The sequence below is a fragment of the Schistocerca piceifrons genome, chromosome 8, assembly GCF_021461385.2.
Source record: "Schistocerca piceifrons isolate TAMUIC-IGC-003096 chromosome 8, iqSchPice1.1, whole genome shotgun sequence".
NCBI lineage: Eukaryota > Metazoa > Arthropoda > Insecta > Orthoptera > Acrididae > Schistocerca > Schistocerca piceifrons.
In genome coordinates this window covers 286,664,707-286,686,400 of record NC_060145.1, presented here as the reverse complement: position 1 = coordinate 286,686,400, position 21,694 = coordinate 286,664,707, and the positions used below count along the sequence as shown (strand labels likewise).

Sequence of the window (21,694 nt, the reverse complement as noted above, 5' to 3'; positions counted from 1 at the left end):
TCTTGCTGCATTTCCTTAGGATCGTCCAAAGACGGCACTTTGGATTTCGTTATATTTATACAGATCTACCGAACTATGAACACGAATAGAAAACTGTGCTGTTAGTCGCTTGCTTAGCTATCATCGATCCGGAGGACGGTTCGAGCATCACAGTGTTTATCACGCGTGCTCCTCCTGGAGACGGTATGCCACTGCCTTCCTCCGACCTTCGAAGTTACCTAGCGGTTGGAGGGCAACATACAGTTTAACGCGCACTCCGAGCCATGGTGCCATTTTCACACTAAGAAACACTGTTAGAGACGAAAGAAGTGACACGAAAATCCTTTGTCTGACCGGGAATCGAAATCCAACGCTCTGGATCCGTCGTCTGCAACTTTATCTATGCGTCACTGTTTAAAATCATAAGTCTTAGTTTGCTGCGTGCCAGATATTTGATTGCTTACGACAGAATAATGCTGATTTTTCCCCCCAAATCATTTAGGGGAAATGCTGCTGTAATTACTTGAAGAAAAAAGCGTTCCTCATTTCATTTCAATGCGAGCAACTGTTGCTCCTGTAATGACCTTATCGCCGACGGGGTGTTAAAAGTCTATTTCAAGTCCACCTTCTTTACTTCATAAAGTTGTGACGAAATCGCATGGGTCGCGGGAACAACTGTGACGATGTCAAATCAACATGAACGACGGCCGAAATCTGTGATGTACCAGCGCAGATCAACAGCGTCTGAACCTGCCAACCTATGGCACGATCCCACTTGCAGATTGCCTTTCTAACGTCTTCCAAGGACAACGAAGACTTGATTTTCAACATTTCATATAGGTATTGCGCGAAAGTTAAAATTTAAAATGCTCCCACAATCTACTCATTAAGAACTACAACCTTATGTTGAATGCTTAACGCAATACCAAGCATTAACGTCAGAAAATTTAAATCTGTGTTGAGACAACGCAACTCACGGCGCGCAAAGTACTAGACTATATTCAGCTAGTATTTGAAAATGAGAACACTTATTGACTTCCGGCAAGTTTCACCCATAATTTCAAACTTTTCCGAGAAACTGTTGCTTGTTGCCCCCCGCCCCCCTTGCCATGCAGACACACACACACCACAGTCAAAAATGATGTTACGAAATAAGTTTATCGCTTAGTATGTTTTCGCCGTTCAGACAGTATTCACAGATACCACTGAATGTACTCGCAAAATCGTATCACTATGCGATATACAGTCCGGGAGGTATGAGCTTTTATTCATGGGAGTTTGATTACTTAAAAATCGGTGTTCTCAAAAAGGCACCTTGGGCTGGAAAATCGTATGAAACGTGGCTCAGGGGAGAATAAATACACTACTGGCCATTAAAATTGCTACACCAAGAAGAAATGCAGATGATAAACGGGTATTCTTTGAACAAATATATTATACTAGAACTGACATGCGATTACATTTTCACGCAATTTATGTGCATAGATCCTGAGAAATAAGTACCCAGAACAACCACGTCTGGCTGTAATAACGGCCTTGATACGCCTGGGCATTGAGTCAAACAGAGCTTGGATGGCGTGTACAGGTACAGCTGCCCATGCAGCTTCAACACGATACCACAGTTCATCAAGCGTAGTGACTGGCGTATTGTGACGAGCCAGTTGCTCGGCCACCATTGACCAGACGTTTTCAGTTGGTGAGAGATCTGGAGAATGTGCTGGCCAGGGCAGCAGTCGAACATTTTCTGTATCCAGAAAGGCCTGTACAGAACCTGCAACATGCGGTCGTGAATTATCCTGCTGAAATGTAGGGTTTCACAGGGATTGAATGAAGGGTAGAGCCACGGGTCGCAACACATCTGAAATGTAACGTCCACTGTTCAAAGTGCCGTCAATGCGAACAAGAGGTGACCGAGACGTGTAACCAATGGTACCCCATACCATCACGCCGGGTGATACGCCAGTATGGCGATGACGAATACACGCTTCCAATGTGCGTTCACCGCGATGTCGCCAAACACGGATGACACCATCATGATGGTGTAAACACAACCTGGATTCATCCGAAAAAATGACGTTTTGACATTCGTGCACCCAGGTTCGTCGTTGAATACACCATCGCAGGCGCTCCTGTCTGTGATGCAGCGTCAAGGGTGACCGCAGCCGTGGTCTCCTAGCTGATAGTCCATGCTGCTGCAAACGTCGTCGAACTGTTCGTGCAGATGGTTGTTGTCTTGCAAACGTCCCCATCTGTTGACTCAGGGATCGAGATGTGGCTGCACGATCCGTTACAGGCATGCGGTAAGATGCCTGTCATCTCGACTGCTAGTGATACGAGGCCGTTGGGATCCAGCACGGTGTTCCGTATTATCCACCTGAACCCACCGATTCCATATTCTGCTAACAGTCATTGGATTTCGACAAAATCGAGCAGCAATATCGCGATACGATAAACCGCAATCGCGATAGGCTACAAGCCGTCCTTTATCAAAGTCGGAAACGTGATGGTACGCATTTCTTCTCCTTACACGAGGCATGACAACAACGTTTAGCCAGGCAACGCCAGTCAACTGCTGTTTGTGTATGAGAAATCGATTGGAAACTTTCCTCACGTCAGCACGTTGTATGTGTCGCCAGCGGCGCCAACCTTGTGTGAATGCTCTGAAAAGCTAATGATTTACATATCACAGCATCTTCTTCCTGTCGGTTAAATTTTGCGTCTATAGCACATCACCTTCGTGGTGTAGCAATTTTAATGGCCAGTAGTGTACGTCGAGCGCCTTCTCGGGCGCCAGTTTCGGCTAGAACCAGGATCTGTGCTGGCGGCTGTACCTGCCAAAGCACGGCGCGGCGTCTGGAGGTGGCGACACTGTCCAGGCGCCGCGGCTGCAGCCGGCCTGGGAAATTCCTGCGGGCCCCGCGATACGGACCAGGCGTTGTATACAAACACGTGCTGCGTCAATGGGCGCCTTGTGTAGGCCGCCCGCCGCACGCACTAGCGCTATTTTCGAAGAGCGAAAGTGATTAGGGCGGCCGAGGTGGTGGGGGGAGTAAACTGCAGCCAACAGGTTCCTGCGCGGGGACGGGGGGCAGAGACGCGACAGCGTTGATCCCAGCCCAGCAGGCGCTCGGTCGACGGAGGAGAGTGGGGGGAGCGATCGCAATAAAAATCACGTCGGAGCATAGACGTTAACGGATACACGTTGGGTGGTTAGCATTTTACAGGGAGTCACAACCGTCAGTTTTGGTACGGTGCCCACGTACTTCCCACGTTAATTTTATTCAGCGCTACAGAAACACCAAAATCCATTTTGAATAGGCTTTTCTTCTTTCTATACTCCGCGAGCCACCTTACGGTGTGTGGCGGAGGGTACTTATTGCTTTCGCAACTGCTGTAGGGTATTTGGCTGGCATATTCTTTCTTCTCTCTGCAGATGATGCGTTACGATATATCGCTGTCAACAAACAGCGTAAATAGGTACGCAGAACGCAGGCACGGACTCCCAGAGTTTGTCGTCCTGTTGACCGTGCACGAGCTCCAACTAAACAGGGAAAAGACAGGAAACTGGCTGTATCCTTTCGATGGAATCATCCCAGCAGAGGCGGACGCTGTGGCCGAGCGATTCTAGGCGCTTCAGTCCGGAACCGCGCTGCTGCTGCGGTCGCAGGTTCGAATCCTGCCTCGGGCATGGATGTGTGTGATGTCCTTAAGTTAGTTATGTTTACGTAGTTCTAAGTTCTAGGGGACTGATGACCTCAGTGGTAAGTCCCATAGTGCTTAGAGCCATTTGAACTATCCCAGTATTTGCCTTTCCGGATATAAAAAAAGCGCGGAAAAAAGACGAGAGGCATCATGAAGTTTTAATTATCATTTCGAATATATGAAGTCTGAAAATTAATTTTTTGGCATCTGTCAACAGTCCTGACACACACCGAAATCCGCACGCCGTTTGAGGACCCAGGGCAACGCAGGCAGTCGGTGTCTACAATGGAATTCCGATATAGTAATACGTCTTCTGTGGCAGCGGAAATGCTGCAGCTGTGTCACGCCACTTCAGACAAGTTCTTTTAAGAAAAAACCTGCTAAGCAGCCCTAAGGACTCGACACACTTCCGATGCCAATTGCCTTTCTGCAAGTGCCTAACACTACTTAGAACGTTTTCTCTGTAAAGGCACGCTTTTTAAACTCTCAATAAATGCGAGCAGGTACCACCGAGGGTATTGCCAAACTGGGGGGGGGGGGGGGGGGGCGGCGTTAGAGGAACCCTTTGCCATTGCATTCACGCACGAGTCAGTGTTGACCCACCCGTGATCCCGCCAGAGGAGGATGTGAGACAAGAGGACTGAAAAACCCTTTGCTGCTTCCAGATGGCGTTTCGAATTTCGTCGAAAGGTACTGAACGGTCCCAAGCGGTTCCACCCTGTACACCACAGCAAAAATTGCGGTCGCACTGTACCCCAAATGAGCGGGATCATTTAAATGACGCTGCTTGCCCCTGATGTCCTTAGAGATGAACTTAACCATCAGGGAGATGTCAGCAGTATCAAAGATTGTCAAGAACGTCTTCCTGTTGCCCATAGCACTATAAACTGTCGTTTTCGACCGTTAAATGTGTTGGAATCGACGTCCCAATGTGTGGTTTCACTGACGCTCTTTGTGCCATCCCCAGGGGCCTCTCGTGTCGATTCTGAGCGAAGGTGTGTCTGTGGGTTAGAGGGGTGCGTGACGACCTTCCCATCTTGTGATACGTCCACGGTGATGTTGGTCAGCATTGTGTTAAATATGGTGCCAATACGACACCATTTACCTACCTACACATCAGATGACCTTCTAAGATCTGGCCTTTTTTTCAAGTGTCGACACCTTGTTGTCTGAAGTGTGGCCGAGCTCGAGGTAGATGTAACAGGGCGCCACGCTTTGGCACCATTACAGAAGAAGGTTGTAGGCACCTTCGAACCAAATTTCAAACTTCTGCGTCGCTACAGGAGACAATTACCGAGTTTCGAAGAATTGATTTTTAAATTGCGCATCGTATTTGTATGAGCTGACCGATTCTATTTTCGACTCCGTGATATTCTTGTCATAGCTTAGTGAGTTTTGTGAAGCGCACAGTTTTCCATTTTTGAACATCTGAAGCACGTTGCCTGCCTTTGCACCACTCTGACATCTTACCAAGGACTAAGTTAATATTTGTGCAACTATTTCAGAGAGTATTTCATCACATCATCTGTGAAAAGTCTGTGGTCACTGTTAATCTTGTTTGCCAGGCCATTAACATACTACACACTATCCTCAAGTTACTTCTATTTCTGTCGAAGATTCTCCATTAGAGATAACAAGCTGCGCCTTCATTACGACGAAATATTCAGTCGTCACTCGTTTGAAGCACAGTACACCGCGCACGCCACATCGCAGCTCTGCCAGGACAGAAGCCACGGTATTGAGGGCGTCCAGCGTCCAGCTGGAGCCGCTGAGTAACGGACGGCTGGAGGCGGCGACCTCTTCTCCCCGGCAGGTAAGTCGGCCGCTGGATGCCGTCCAGCTGGGCGGAAAGCGAGCCTGCACACCGTACTGACCGCCGACCGCAGGCGATGGGGTGCCGAGCGCCCGTGGCGTGGGAACGCCCTCCTTGCCCAGACACTGCACTCCTACAACCAAAGTGCCGCGGTGTGAACGCGCCCAGACGGACAGGAGGCAGAACCTTGCAAAGAACCAGGGTCGCTTGCAATCGCAGACCCAGGTTCGGTTCTGGGAGGGGCCAAGAACCACAGTGTGTTACAGTCTCCCCTCCCACCTCAGAAAGTACCTTGTCGTCACCCGAACCTTTAATCTGACACACGTATAACTATAGTAATAAAAAAAACTCCATCTACAGGCCGCAAGTGGCCCATAGGGACCATCCGACTGCCGTGTCATCCTCAGAGGAGGATGCGGATAGGAGGGGCGTGGGGTCAGCACACCGCTCTCCCCCTCGTAATGATGGTATTCTTGACCGAAGCCGCTACTATTCGGTCGAGTAGCTCCTCAATTGGCATCACGAGGCTGAGTGCAACCCGAAAAATGGCAATAGCGCATGGCGGCCTGGATGGTCACCCATCCAAGTGCCGACCACGCCCGACAGCGCTTAACTTCGGTGATCTCACGGGAACCGGGTGTATCCACTGCGGCAAGGCCGTTGCCCATAATTATAGTAATAATAACAATAATTTAATTTTTAAAAGTTTATGGCCGTATTCTCAGAATGAACGATAATAGGCAATTCTCTACCTTCCTCCCTCAATAGAAGTTAAAAAACAATTAGAGACCTGAAATTAAAGCAGATCTTCAGGAAATAGGCATTGCAAACAAAACTCTACAGAACAGAACTGCATTCAAAACTTTAACTGACAAGCATCAGTTTAAAGCTTAACGCAGTGCTACATTTACGAGAACATGGACAGAAGAACGTAACAAAAACTACAGTGAGACGACGAAGGGAGTCTGGGAGAAAACGAAAGCAAGCACATCAGCGAAATAAGTTCAATCGAGGTCAATAGCTGGGGACTGATAATAATAATGCCTTCAAGACAAGAAAATAGGAAACCTGTAACAATATGGACAGGAGAACGGAAGAGGCAACGTGGAGAGAAGATAATGTAATACTGGGAAAACAAGAAACGGGAAAGACGAGGTATTTGCAGTGTCTTCTGAAGTGAACCTAGAAACGTGCCTGTCGTTGACCGCTCATTTCTGCGAGTTTTTCTACGTTACCGTAATTTTATTCGCTGATTTGGGTTTTATGCCTTCCGTTCTTGTAACAGGATCCCAATACCCCCTCAAAAAGTATGCGCTCTTTACTCTAAAGGTCCGCCAGGAATCCTTGACAGCCAGTCAGGAACGCGTTTTCGGCTGGCTAACAAAGTCCTGCTGTATGACGACGTACCTGGGGTTCTGGAGCAAGCCATTTCTTATTATACGATTGTGAGTCATGAAGTTTCAATAATCACGTCAAAAAAAATTACGGATTTTTTATATTTTGTTTGCAGGTATTTATTGTGGCCCTGGTGCACAATGATATCCCAGCGGGCCACAGTGGCGCATAATGCCGCCAGAGGAATCAAAAGGAAATGCCGCGACCGATCTCCCTTTCAGTAACGTGTTGAGTCATGTTTTCGCTCTTCCCAGCGGCCTTGTACGGTATTGAGTGGCAGTGACTGCCATGCCTAACCAGGACTGCAGACATGTAACTGCAAACAATCATAAATAATTACGTGAACGTATTTTTTTTTTTGAGGCGATACTTAAAACTTTAGGGCTACCTTTAGTAGATATTTCCAGCTGTTTGGTAGATTCTCATGTTTTCCTGCTTATTTCCGAAGTGCTTCTATGTCCAAAATGTATTTCACTGTGAACTCTCTGGGTGTTTTAAATTTTCTAATTTGTGGATTTATGTACGAGGGCAGTTCAATAAGTAATGCAACACATTTTTTTTCTGAAACAGGGTTGTTTTATTCAGCATTGAAATACACCAGGTTATTCCCCAATCTTTTAGCTACACAACACTATTTTTCAACGCAATCTCCATTCAATGCTACGGCCTTACGCCACCTTGAAATGAGGGCCTGTATGCCTGCACGGTACCATTCCACTGGTCGATGTCGGAGCCAACGTCGTACTGCATCAATAACTTCTTCATCATCCGCGTAGTGCCTCCCACGGATTGCGTCCTTCATTGGGCCAAACATATGGAAATCCGACGGTGCGAGATCGGGGCTGTAGGGTGCATGAGGAAGAACAGTCCACTGAAGTTTTGTGAGCTCCTCTCGGGTGCGAAGACTTGTGTGAGGTCTTGCGTTGTCATGAAGAAGGAGAAGTTCGTTCAGATTTTTGTGCCTACGAACACGCTGAAGTCGTTTCTTCCATTTCTGAAGAGTAGCACAATACACTTCAGAGTTGATCGTTTGACCACGGGGAAGGACATCGAACAGAATAACCCCTTCAGCGTCCCAGAAGACTGTAACCATGACTTTACCGGCTGAGGGTATGGCTTTAAACTTTTTCTTGGTAGGGGAGTGGGTGTGGCGCCAATCCATTGATTGCCGTTTTGTTTCAGGTTCGAAGTGATGAACCCATGTTTCATCGCCTGTAGCAATCTTTGACAAGAAATTGTCACCCTCGGCCACATGACGAGCAAGCAATTCCGCACAGATGGTTCTCCTTTGCTCTTTATGGTGTTCGGTTAGACAACGAGGGACCCAGCGGGAACAAACCTTTGAATATCCCAACTGGTGAACAATTGTGACAGCACTACCAACAGAGATGTCAAGTTGAGCACTGAGTTGTTTGATGGTGATCCGTCGATCATCTCGAACGAGTGTGTTCGCACGCTCCGCCATTGCAGGAGTCACAGCTGTGCACGGCCGGCCCGCACGCGGGAGATCAGACAGTCTTGCTTGACCTTGCGGCGATGATGACACACGCTTTGCCCAACGACTCACCGTGCTTTTGTCCACTGCCAGATCACCGTAGACATTCTGCAAGCGCCTATGAATATCTGAGATGCCCTGGTTTTCCGCCAAAAGAAACTCGATCACTGCCCGTTGTTTGCAACGCACATCCGTTACAGACGCCATTTTAACAGCTCCGTACAGCGCTCCCACCTGTCGGAAGTCAATGAAACTATACGAGACGAAGCGGGAATGTTTGAAAATATTCCACAATAAATTTGCGGTTTTTTCAACAAAAATTGGCCGAGAAAAAAAATGTGTTGCATTACTTACTGAACTGCCCTCGTAATTAAATTTTTCTTTGCAAAGCGCCATGTGTTGATGCATTACAGTGGTAAACATTCTTTGTATTACCGATCAGCCGCACAGAAAACGCTTTTGCCTTTCTTAACGACAGTGTTACAGAATTTTAAAGGACGGACTACTGTCATTTTTCTGAATGTGCTAGATCACCTGGTGGTTCACCATAGGCGATGAGCTCGACAAGCTGAAGAGCGCCCTGTAGCCGATCCATCCTGCCGTACGGTAACTTTCACCGACCATTAACCGCAGGCAGAGACACGAGTACGTCATGTGCTGACCTCCACGGCGAGCTGAGTGGTGCATCTGCCCGGGCCGAGCTCTCTGAGGTTAATAAGCGCCCTGGCCGGCGCAGCGACACATTCCTGGCCGGGTCTGTGGACCAGTTGCGGTCCCCCGGCGTAAGCACCACGGTAACGGCAGTGCGCTCAAGCACAAAAACTAAAAGCGGCATCGATAATTTGCCAATGTCGTGCATCTCTAGCTAATACGTCTATTGGAGTTTCGGTGGACTTTAACAGTAGGAGGGGTCAAGGCAAAGCGCTTGTCTATTAAATGCATTCTAACTCACTCGCATGCTGATATTATAGCCTTTAATGACACGTGTTCTCAAGTTTTCACTGCGACTCTCAATCGACTGAACGTGATCTCACAATAACCTATCCGGACATCCAATGAAGAGCACAGCTGGGGCGAGCCAACACCCTCAACCTTTTTCGTTTTACAGTTACACATTCTCTATAATCTCTCCCTTATACCTGGTTAAGCTAGGTGAACTACCCGTTACAGCATTCCTTTTAAAATAATAAACAGTTTATCTACTTTTTTTCCGTTTGTCTCGCTTTCATTTGCGTGCGTGCCCTTTACACAATAAAGTCAGACTACATCACAATGTACTGTTCCACCTATATCTGATCTACCCGACACTTCGTCCAGATAATACTGCTATGCTGATGACCTGGCTGTAGCTGCACGACACCAGGAAATGAAGACAACAGAAGAGATTCTAACCAAGGTCCTGTCTGCATTAGATAATTACTTCAAAATCTGGAGATTCCAACCCAGAGTGAGTAAAACAGAAGTGCTTTGCTTCCATTTAAATAATCGGTTGGCGAACGCAAAACTGGAAGTAAGTTTCAGAGGCAGAAATCTTCGTCATAATTGGAACCCAAAATGTCTTGGTGTCATCTTGGACCGTACACTATGCTTCAAAGAACACCTTCTTAACTTAGCTCAAAAGCTGAAGACGCGAAACAACATGCTCCATAACCTATGCGGAACTACCTGGGGATCTTCAGCAACCACCCTGCGATCTCCAGTTCTGGGCTTGGTGTACCCAAGTGCTGAGTATTGTGCACCTTTCTGGATGAACAGTCATCATACAAGTCTTGTTGACAGCCAGCTGAATACGACAATGCAAATAATATCTGGCGCAATCAGATCCACTCCAGTTCATTGGCTTCCACTGTTAACCGGTATAATGCCTCCTGATCTACGCAGATATACTGCACTTATGAGAGAATTCCACGAGATCTCCAGGAATTCTAACCTACCTGTGCATAGCGACCTGCCACTTTTAAATCGCAAGAGACTGAAATCACGCCATCCAACTCTGTGTGATGCTGCTGCCATGGTCGCTAAGGATTTCAAACCTCTTGAAGAACGAAAAGGTCGGTGGGAAGCAGTGAGAGATGTGCGTCTGAATAACATCTTCTCAGGTGCAAACTTCCAAGTGGATTCGACTTACCACGCAAGACCTGGACTACTCTCAACACAATCCGTACCGGCCACGGCTCTCTTTAAGTGGCAGAAGCTGCCTAATCCAGCCTGTGACTGCGGGGCTCCATACCAGACTGTTCACATTGTCAGTGAATGCAGTATTCGAGCCTATCACGGTGCTGAAGAGGACTTCCTGCTAGCAATTCCAGATGCAGTGCGCTGGACTGAAGGACTTGATATTTAGTTGTAAAGACAAACAAGTTTCTTGTGTGTCAATATGTACATATGTATATGTAATTTAATGATATGCCATACGCTAAATAAATAAAAATGGTCCAGGAAAGTTGTATATATGTTACTTTGTAACCTGCAGTTCAGTACTGTGCCGTAATGATACGACAAAGCAGCTAGTACGGCATTGACACCAAATAAGGAAGCATTTGTGGCCCGGCTGCGACCAGGGTTGTGTGAAAGCCACATCCGAGTCCAAGAGATGAAAGCGGAGGATAGGGAAATTGCGGCCAGCTTGAGAGCTTCACAGCTTGAGGAAACAAAGGAGGCGCATCTCATCCCATCCTGAGGAGATGAGCCAATTAGGAGTTCTCCTCCGGCGCCCTGGATCTGCCTGCGCCTCGGATGGGGCCCTGGCGCACAGTGTGGGCGGAAACTTGTGTGGTGTTGCAACTCTGCAGCTACCCGCTTTGTTACGGAGACTTAAACCGACACAAAGTTGCTTATTTTCACTCTAATCCGTCGACGGAGAAATCCAACAAGACTGAACATACTTTTTCTCTCTTCCCTTATTATATAATCACGGGAATCATTATGTATTTCTGAACTGCGCTGGATTAATCACAAGTTTCAATAAGAGTAGATGAACTGTGAAACTGGAATGTTCTGACACATCTCTAAATGAGTTGGGCATTTTTAAGATCACTGCAGGCGAGGATCACATGTTAGTCTTACTGCACGCTTCCGTACTAAGCGGTAACTTACCTCAGAATATTATTCTGCAGGATACTGGCGATTTAAAACAGGCAGCATACGTCAACATACTGAATCGTTTGTTTCCACGACTCCATCTGTCTCTAAGACCTCATCTTCGATGAGCTGCAAACTTTATTTATTTATTTATTTTATTTATTTATTTATTTATTTTGCGGATTGCAGAGATACTAAATTTGGAATTTGGTGTACTAGTTGTTTAGAAAATGAAATAACCCACTTTCTTCTCCACTGACTTTTTTTCTCCACTTTATCCAGCAGCACACCAAAAATATTGATGATTTCGATGTACTCATTAGTTTCCGGCTGTACATTACACATATCGTTGGTGTGTAAGTTTTTATACACCAAAAATCTTACCTTTTTCATCTGTTATACATATAAAGCAGAGCGTATGCATGTGTTTAATTCCAGTATCTCCTTCCAAATCCCTGGATCGATTTCAATAAAATTGGCACAGAAAGAGGTCTCACGAATGTCAGCAGCGTAGGGTTTATAACCACTTAGCATCAGTAGGAGTGGCGATATGGGCTATCGGATAGCCAAATCAACCTGCTTTGCAGACCAGCCTACATGTCAGAGGGCAAGAAACATTGATCCAGGCCGCAACACGAAGGCTGCCGTGCATGACAGGAGTGCTGTGTTGGAAGAGTACTGGCCTGCTTTATCGACCTGAGACCTGGACATCAGCAGACAATATACAAGAAGAGGTGCCAGGGCAAGTCAATGACTTTCAAGTCCTTGATATGTCGTCTGCCCTTAACGACAGGCATGTAGTGGAAGTAGTATCGGCCTGCTTTGTTGAACGGTATTGCAGGGGTTACACGTGTCAATGTGTGTGGAAGGGGACAGGCTGAGTTGGATAAAGCAGAGGATAGACGGAGTAATGGGGAGGAGAATTTGGGCAGAGCGAGGGGAGGAAGGGAAGATGAATGAGGCAGGTGGAAGGTGTAGCGCTCAGTCCGGAGCCGCGCGACTGCTACGGTCGCAGGTTCGAATCCTGCCTCGGGCATGGATGTGTGTGATGTCCTTAGGTTAGTTAGGTTTAAGTAGTTCTAAGTTCTAGGGGACTGATAACCATAGATGTTAAGTCCCATAGTGCTCAGAGCCGTTTGAACCCATTAGGAAGGTGTAGAGGGGTGGTGGGCAGGTGGAAGGCATAGAGGGGTAGTGGGTAGGTGGAAGCTGTAGAGTGGTGGTGGGCAGTAGGAAAAGGAAAAGGGAGAGGTAGAGATGGAAAGAGAGTGGAGCAGGAGGGTAAGGTCAGTAGCAGCAGGGAGGAAGGTATGGTCAGTGAGAAGGAGTAGAGGAAAAAGAGAGGGGGAGGAGGACATGAAGACACAAGGATAGTGGGGAGGAGATAAGAGTCGCGAGAAAGAAGTGGACAGACAGAGGGCGGGAGGAAGACGTAAACACAAAGAGGGAGAGGAGGAGGACGAGGTGTGTTCAATACATGTTTTGACCGCATATGTGGGTGAAGCTGCAGGGAAGTGGGTAGTTGTTTGATAATGGTTGAATTATACAACGACGAACTGCTTACAAATCTCCATGATACCTATTTCAAACATGAAATGGAGAGAAAATTAAAACTGATTTTTGACTGGTATAGATCTGGCTGTTATAATGGTGATTTAGATGAACGAAATTTAAAAACTAGAAGAAATATTGTTTGCAAAGTAACACCGAAATGAAAAATATATGCACACATTGCACGTAAGTTGCTAATGTTAACGGCTGAGACATTAGGCCACACGGCGATAGTAATTAAACATGCACAATAATATGTAGGCACCTGTGCTAAATACTTCTTAGCAGTCTGTTGCTACAGGTGCTTCTAGGTCGAAGTTAAGTTACAACATCCTAGCTACAAAGCTACTTCAGTGACGAGCGCGGAGTACAGCCTGTTGACAGAAAAGAGGAAGAAATGGTTCAAATGGCTCTGAGCACTATGGGACTTAACTTCTAAGGTCATCAGTCCCCTAGAACTTAGAACTACTTAAACCTAACTAACCTAAAGACATCACACACATCCATGCCCGAGGCAGGATTCGAACCTGCGACCGTGGCGGTCGCGCGGTTCCAGACTGTAGCGCCTTTAACCGCTTGGCCACCCCGGCCGGCGAAAAGAGGAAGAGGCGGACGTCTTAGTCTTCATGATTTCGAAATCAGACTCAGCCCTTTCATCTGAATTTACTTTGGTCTTCCAGGAATCACGTATTAATTAAATAATTCATCATGGTCTCAGTTTTCCTTCATGTTCTTGACTACTGCGCCCCCCCCCCCCCCTCCCAAACTCATTCTTCCTGCGGCTTCTTCTGGGCTCTGGAACTAAAGACACCTACGTATTTTATTCGTAAAAGTGTTGGTCTTGTACGTCCTGTTCTTTACTGTCCATTCCTACAGGTAGTTTCTAGTTTTAGTAAACAATTTTCTTGTGAGCTGCTGGGTTTGTTAAAATGGATGAAGATTCCCTTGGTGAATCTGATGTCGACTATTCTCTAAATGTGCCCTAAGAACCTACGTAGGTCCTTAACAACTTTATTTTACTTCACTACTGCTCTCCTATGGTGTAGGTCAGTGGCGAGCGATAAAAGGTGTAGCAGTAGAATAGACAAAAAAATTGCTTATATCCAGATGTGACTCCTGAAAAGAGACATTCGGCCGCTGCAATATAGTAGACACAGAGGAAAGACAGTCCACAACGTTTGATAGGAGTTCAACGCACATCCTACGGAGTATGAGTCCTTCCCGCAATGCCTGAGATAGTTAAAATACGTCTGATGAGCGCATTCCGCAAGGTTGCGCTGTCTATATTCAGTCTGAAAGGCACTCTAATTTCTTCCGGTAAAGCAATGCTACAAACGACTGGCCCAGCAGAACTGAAACGTCAGCAATAGGCGCTCACAAAAACAGCAACAGGTGTTGGCCAGCGAATAAAGTCTACTCGTGTTGTGAAGCTGTCTCGTTGGGTGCCACATCTACACAAGTTACGTATTTCAAGGAAGTCGATTACATGACAGTATCGTAAGAAGCTCTTCGTATACGCCTTCTAATCAAATTGCGTGTCTATGGGGTATAGTCTCAGTAGTGCGACTGGATTCGTCAGAGAAGTCACAGTTCATAGGAACTGACGGAACGTGTCATCTCGTAAAACAGAGAAGCCGCTGTTGTTAACCTATATAAATGCTTTAGAAGGCAATATGAGTAGCCCTCTTAGATGCTTTGCTGATGCTATTATTTACCGCCTGGCAAAGTCATCAGATGGCCAAAATCAATCGCAAGATGATTTTGATCAGGTATCTGTACGGTGCGAAAAAGACAATAGACTCTAAATAATGGACATGTGAGGCTATCCACATTAGTATAAAAAGAAATGCATAACATTTTGGTAAACAAATGTCGTCAGAGTGGGGCCTCCCGTCGGGTAGACCGTTCGCCGGGTGCTAGTATTTCGATTTGACGCCAATTCGGCGACTTGCGCGTCAATGGGGAGGAAATGATGATGATTAGGAAAATACAACACCCAGTCCCTGAGGGGAGAAAATCTCTGGCCCAACCGGGAATCGAACCCGGGCACGTAGGATAGACTTTCTGTCGCACTGACCACTCAGCTACCGGGGCCGGACTTACATTTTGGTTATAAGGTATGTCACATATCTAAAAACTGTCAATTCAACTAATACATTGGAATTACGATGACAAACAACTTAAATTGGCACGATCACATGTATAATGTTGTGGGGAAAACGAACGAAAGACTGCAATTTAGTGGCAGAACGCTTAGAAACTGCAACAGGTCTACTGGAGAGACTGCCTATACTACGCGTATTTCTCCTCATATCGAACATTGCTGCGTGCTTTGAGATCCGTATCAGACAGTATTGACGGAGGACATCGAAAAAGTTCATAGGACACCTAGTTTTGTATCGTAGTGAAATAGGGGAAAGAGTGTCACGCATATGCTTCACGGGTTGCGGTGGCAGTCACTAAAACAGTGGCGTTTTTCGTTGCGGCTATGTCTTTTCACGCAATTCCGATCTCCAACGTTGCCCTCCTAATATGAAAATATTTTGTTGTCGTTCAACTACAAACGGAAAAATGATCATTGCAATAAGATAATAGATATCAGAGCTAGCACGCACAGATTTATGTGTTCGTTTTTCCCGCGCGATGCCCGAGAATGGAATGGTACGGAAATTAGATTGAAAGTGGTTCGACGAACCCTCTGCCAAGCCCGTAACTGTGAACTGCAGAGTAGTCGTTTGACGTACATGAAGATACTATGTGTAGTTGATTATGAAAATACAATATTTCAATAGTAATATTGAAGCCGTGGCGGTCTGGGGTAGAGCAGCAGAGTCCTGGAGGTCTAGCGTTAGATCACGGACAGGGGCGACACTCTCTCTCGTTCCAGTCGCTACATGACGGCCCCAAGTTCACTCAGCCTCCTATCAAATGCATGAACTGTATTCGCAGTTGCGAATATGGACAACCGTCAGCTGTACAGTCGAAGGACGACAATGAAAATTTGTGTCGGACCGGGACTCGAACCCATATTTCCCGCTTATCGCAACAGGTCGACTTACCACGTGGCTATCCGAGCACGACTTAGGGCGAGACCTTAAGTTCCATATGTCGTCAACCATTTGTCTACAACCTGTACTCGTACATTAATTTATGTATATTCCCGTAGAGTGGAAACATTTTACTTGAAAGTCGCTTGCCCGGTGTCGGCGGATAAATACTATATTGCAGTGCCTGTGTTATTCTCAATTACGACGCAATTTTCCTTCGGATATGCATGCATGTCGGAAGGAGTATTGCGTCGTAATTCAGAGATTGCAGTGTAGTATGCTACGAAATGAGTTATCAGGGCGCTAACCGGTGGGATGGGGGTATGGGAGGGGGAGAATGTGGCTGGGGGTCAGGGCCACGCCAACCGCCCCTCCTAGTGCATCTCCTGCCACACTAACACATTCAGGTGACAAAAACCATGGGATACCTCCTAATATCTTGTCGGCCCTCCTTTTCTCCGGCCTAGTGCAGCAACTCGGCGCGGTCTCAACAAGTCGTTGGAAGTCCCCTGCAGAAATATTGAGCCGCGATGCCTGTGTAGTCGTCCAATTCTAGTTTCACAGAAAGCGGTCAGCCGCTGACGGATCCAAAACCGCACCCACTCTTTCACTTCCTCGTCCGATTAAAACCGACGTCCACGCATGTCTTTCTTCAGGTCGCCAAAGATGTGAAAATCTCATGGTGAAAGATGCAGGCTGAACAGAGGATCTTGCAGTGTGGTGATTACTTTTGAATGGAACCATTCCATGGTCTCATTGTGGCGGCTGATCGGTTTCCATTTGATTGCTCTCATATATAAAAACTACTAAAAACTATCTAGAGCCAATCACTGGCTTTTGTGTCAGGTACTTCCGTTAGTTCGTCGTCGTTTACTACAGTGGTTGTGCGGTGGTAGCTATTGTGTTTTTCGAGACATGGGTGAGTGAAGTGGTCGCTTTCACTCTGTAGTAGTAACCAGGATTTCTTCTGTTTCTTTCGTATCGATGTATATTTTGGGGGACGATGTTCGAGATTTAATCTATGTTGTCGAGCATTTATGTCTATTGTTGGGGTTAGGTATGGTTGTTTGGGGGAGGGGACCGAATAGCGAGGTCATTGGTTTCAGTGGATTAGGGAAGGAACCATTCCGGCGTTTGCCTTAAGCGATTTAGGGAAATCACGGAAAAATCAGGATGGCCGGACGCGGGATTGAAGCGTCGTCCTCCCGAATGCGAGTCCAGTGTGCTAGCCACTGCGCCACCTCGCTCGGTGAGTATTGTTGAGTGTTAGCGGATGTTCACAAATGTTCTAAAATATTCTAGAAATTTCTACGAAATTCATGAATTTTTTAACATTGTCAAATGTTTTGGAATGTTCTCAGTGTTCAATTAACGAGTAATTTGCATACCACTTTCTTTCAAATTAGGGTACTGCCGAATTTAAGTGGAGCACCGGAGAGTATTTTTGAGCACTGAGAGTCTTTTTTTGGGTGGCGTGCGATTTTTTGAATGTTCATTTTTATTATGTTCTCGAGTAATCTGGAATGTTCGCAGAAAACAAATGAAAATAAAAACCACACGAAGCGGGTCTTTTTCGGCTAATATTGAAATTAAGGAAGTCTTTCGAGACGCTTTTTTTTGTCTTGTGCGGAAGTAAACGTCGATGATAAATAGTAAAGCCTGGCGGGGTGGCCGAGCGGTTCTACGAGCTACAGTCTGGAACCGCTACGGTCGCAGGTTCAAATCCTGCCTCGGGCATGGATGTGTGTGATGTCCATAGGTTAGTTAGGTTTAAGTAGGTCTAAGTTTTAGGGGACTGATGACCTTAGAAGTTAAGTCCCGTAGCGCTCAGGGCCATAAACAGTACAGAGAAGAGAAGACCTGCTGAAGGCTAAATGGATATGTACCGAAACAAAAGTATACACACTCACATCATTTATGTCGGAACTAGATGAACCGCGGCGAGGACGCGCTTTTCGGGCATCTAGATGTTACGAAGAAGAGAACATGCCTGTTACAAAGGGTCATTAAATCGCATGCTGCTGTAGTGCGAGACGGATCAAAATACGTATCACGAGGAATGTAGACTAAAGGACAGTCGTTCCCTAGAGACGATGGCTTTGCCATGCTGCTTCCGTAACGCGCGCACGCAGTGACACGCACGCACACGCAGTAGCTAAATCAATCGTGGCGAGCCAGCGGCGTGGCCAATATGCGGAGCGCGTACTCCGGTGTTGACCCCCGGCAGGCGAGCCGGGCCGAGGCTGTGTCCTGGGAACGCGGACAGCACCCGCTGCCTCTCACCCAACTGGCACAGGCTGCTCCACACTGCGACCCACCATCCGCTTCACATCCGAGACGGCCTTCATAAGTTTGCTGCTTCCCACTTAGTGTTAGCTGTAAACCTCGTCTGAATAACCACGCTGCGAGGTATGCCTATCAAGTTTTGTTCAAGTGTGTGAGCATTAGGTACGAGTGGGTGGGAGCGGTGGTGATGGTATGTACTAGGCGCTCAACAACGACGTCACTAGCGCTCTTTCTAAATTAACTGTGAACAAATGTTGTTAATTTTCGAAAAATTAGGTACAAAAAGGTAAAAAAACAGGACATTCTCGTATGAAGATCACTGTGTTTTTCATTAATCCTTAAAAATACAAATATTATAAGCTTTGTTTATCAGTGTGCGACCCGCAACAAGCAGGATCACGAGAAAGCAGATAGAAGCTCCAAAGATCAGCATATAGCCACGAAGAAGCTTATTAAACTCCGCTGATAGACTTTACAAGTATGGTGTTGTATATTGCAGAAGTTTACTGTTCAAATTCAAAGACGTATGTCCCAAGAATAGTAAGAGGGTGAGTCAAATGAAAACCTTAAATTTGTAATAACAAATCGAAATTTCGCGCCATTATCCTGTTAGTTGGCAAGCGTGCCACAAACAGCGTGCAGAATGGCCTGTAGTGGCAGCATAGTGCAGATGCACACATACCGTCGGAGTATCAGTATGAAGATGGCCGCTCCACTTGCGACATGCACCAGGGAAGAACAGCGTTCTGTTAATCGTTTTTTGCGTAGTGAAGGTGTGAAACGTATTGCAATTCATCAACGAACGTACGGTGATGCATGTTTGTCACAGCAGCAAGTCTACGAATGGAGTAGGAAGTTCGCAAATGGTGTGACTTCAGTGGAAGATGCTCCTCGCCCAGGTCAGGAGCAACGAGTTGTGACTCCACAGTACATTGCTGCAGTTGAAGCCATAGTGAAGGAAAACCGCCGAGTGACACTGAATGATATTGCAGCATGTTTACAGATTAGTCATGGGTCAGCACAACACATTGTGCATGATGTGCTAGAGTTTCACAAAGTGTGTGCAAGATGGGTGCCACGGCAGCTGACTCCTAAAATGAGAGAACGACGTGTTCCCGACGCTTATGAAGAACTTCTTCGGCACTTTGAACGAGAAGGTGATGGGTTCCTTGCAAGAATCGTTGCAGAGGACGAAACCTGGGTTCACTTCCACCAACCGGAAACGAGGAGAGCGAGCAAGGAATGGCGGGCGCCATTCCTCATCACCAAAACCAAAGAAGTTTCGAACAGAGCCATCAGCAGGGAAGGTTATGCTGACACTCTTTTCGGGATGAAAAAGGCGTCATTTTTGGAGCATTACATGCCTAGAGGGACCACCGTCACCAGTGCATCATACACAGATCTCCTAAAAATCATCTGCGGCTTGCAATCAAATCAAAGAGACGTGGATCGCTGTCAGCAGGCGTCCTTCTGCAACATGACAATGCAAGGCCCCACACTGCCCGTACAACAGTTGCAACAATCACAGACCTGCATTTTGAGTGTCTTCCTCAACAAACTTACTCACAGACCTTGTCCCCAAGTGATTTCCATATGTTTGGACCACTCAAAGACGCTATGGGAGGAAAGAAGTTCGTTCTGATGAAGAGGTATGCCACGCGGTGCATGAGTGGTGGAGCGGGCTACCAAAAGAATTTTTTTCTAAAAGAATTTACGCACTTTGGAAGCGCTGGAGGACTTGCATTGAGCCTGGGGGAGATTATGTTGAAAAGTAATACAGCTTTGTACCACTTCTGCATAATAAATAATATTTTAAAAAATATTTAAGGTTTTCATTTGACTCATCCTCGTAGAAGAACATGTAACTGTATCTTATGTGCGTACAGTAAAATGAGGCCCAGAAAAATCATTTCTTAATAAAAATTCTTCCATGCACAGTTTGCGAAAAGAACAGGAAACGGGGAAATTATAGCGGTATGTTAAGTATCTTCTTCTACTCACAGTAACGAGGCTTGCGGAATTTAGACACAAATGTAGACAGATGTTAGTGCTTACTTCGCTTCTAGCAATGATGGGTAGAAGTAAACGCGCTTTCGCTTTCCCGTTTTCGCTTTTACGCGATTCATGATGTAAGGATATGCAGATTACGGCGGTAGCGTCTTTTGTTGCCTTTTGGCGGAAACAGCACTACTTTACGGTCGCGCATCTTCACGCGCGAGTTTTTTCCAGGTCGTCTTGAAACTGTAGTAGATTTGTAACTGCGCATGTCCTATTTTCCGTTTTGCAAATGGCTGACAAAAAGGAAGGCAAATCACTCTATCACTATCAGAAGGTGGGCACGTTGTTGGCATCCGCGTGCTGTGGGATTTAGTGAATCCTTGTGAGAACTACTCTCGACAATTCGAAGCAGATTCGAAAACAGCCCACGGTGTAAAGAGAGGGATTAAATCTTGCTCTGACGTTATGGATTCAGCCCATTAACGAGAAGTAAAAGTTTACTTTGTGTGTTGCAACTTTAAAACTCATTGGAGCACATCCGCCACAGAGTGGTCTGTTTCAGAATCTATAATTCTTAGGTGGCAAATGGGGAAGTTCAGACGACACGCACGAAATATGGAACATCTGACAGTGCAACTGGTGGGCAGTCTGTCCACCCATATGCTCCCCTAGACATATGGTTTCTGAAAAATGGGCACTGTATGAGCGAAACTGATCCCAATTAAAACCTTGTTCTGTGATTGATTGCAGAAAAAAGCCAATGGTTAGTTTGCAAATTTTATTTCCTGCGTCAAAGTTAGTGAGTTAACGTTGTATTAATCGTTTTTGGTGTAAACAAAATGTAAAATGATGTTATGATCTAGTCGATATTTAACATATTAAACTACTTAACGCAATTTAGTTAGACCGATTTCTAACTATGATAAACAGGAAATTGCGCAACGCTGTTAAACCGTAGGATGCTCCACATCCGGATTGTCAGTCAGTTCACAGGTCGGAGGAAACGAAAAACATACGTCCTCCTAGTTAAGTACTGCGGTATTCAAATCAACCTCTGCTTCTTTGTTCGTCGTCCAACATATGATGGGCATAATACTCAGAACGCTATATGTAGATAAAATACCACAGTCGTCACAGTATTTTGTATATTTTGTAAGTATAATTCAAACTAGTTCTCAAACTGATATTAAGTTTTCATGCAATACATCGAGGTTTTTGAGCGAAGCATCTCGTTCACTTTTTCACCTAACAGCAAGTGAATGACACGGTCAATTTTTATTATTTTTTATTTTTAGAAGAGCAGCGATTCAGATGAAATTTTATGTAAAAAACATTAATTTACGATGG

At 46.0% G+C, this 21,694-nt stretch overlaps 1 protein-coding gene across 2 annotated transcripts in view; it reads right to left on the bottom strand.

Moving 5' to 3' along the window:
* LOC124711899 (afadin) overlaps positions 1-21,694 on the bottom strand; it is a 1,103,288-nt gene that overhangs the window by 465,587 nt on the left and 616,007 nt on the right. The window lies entirely within an intron of this gene.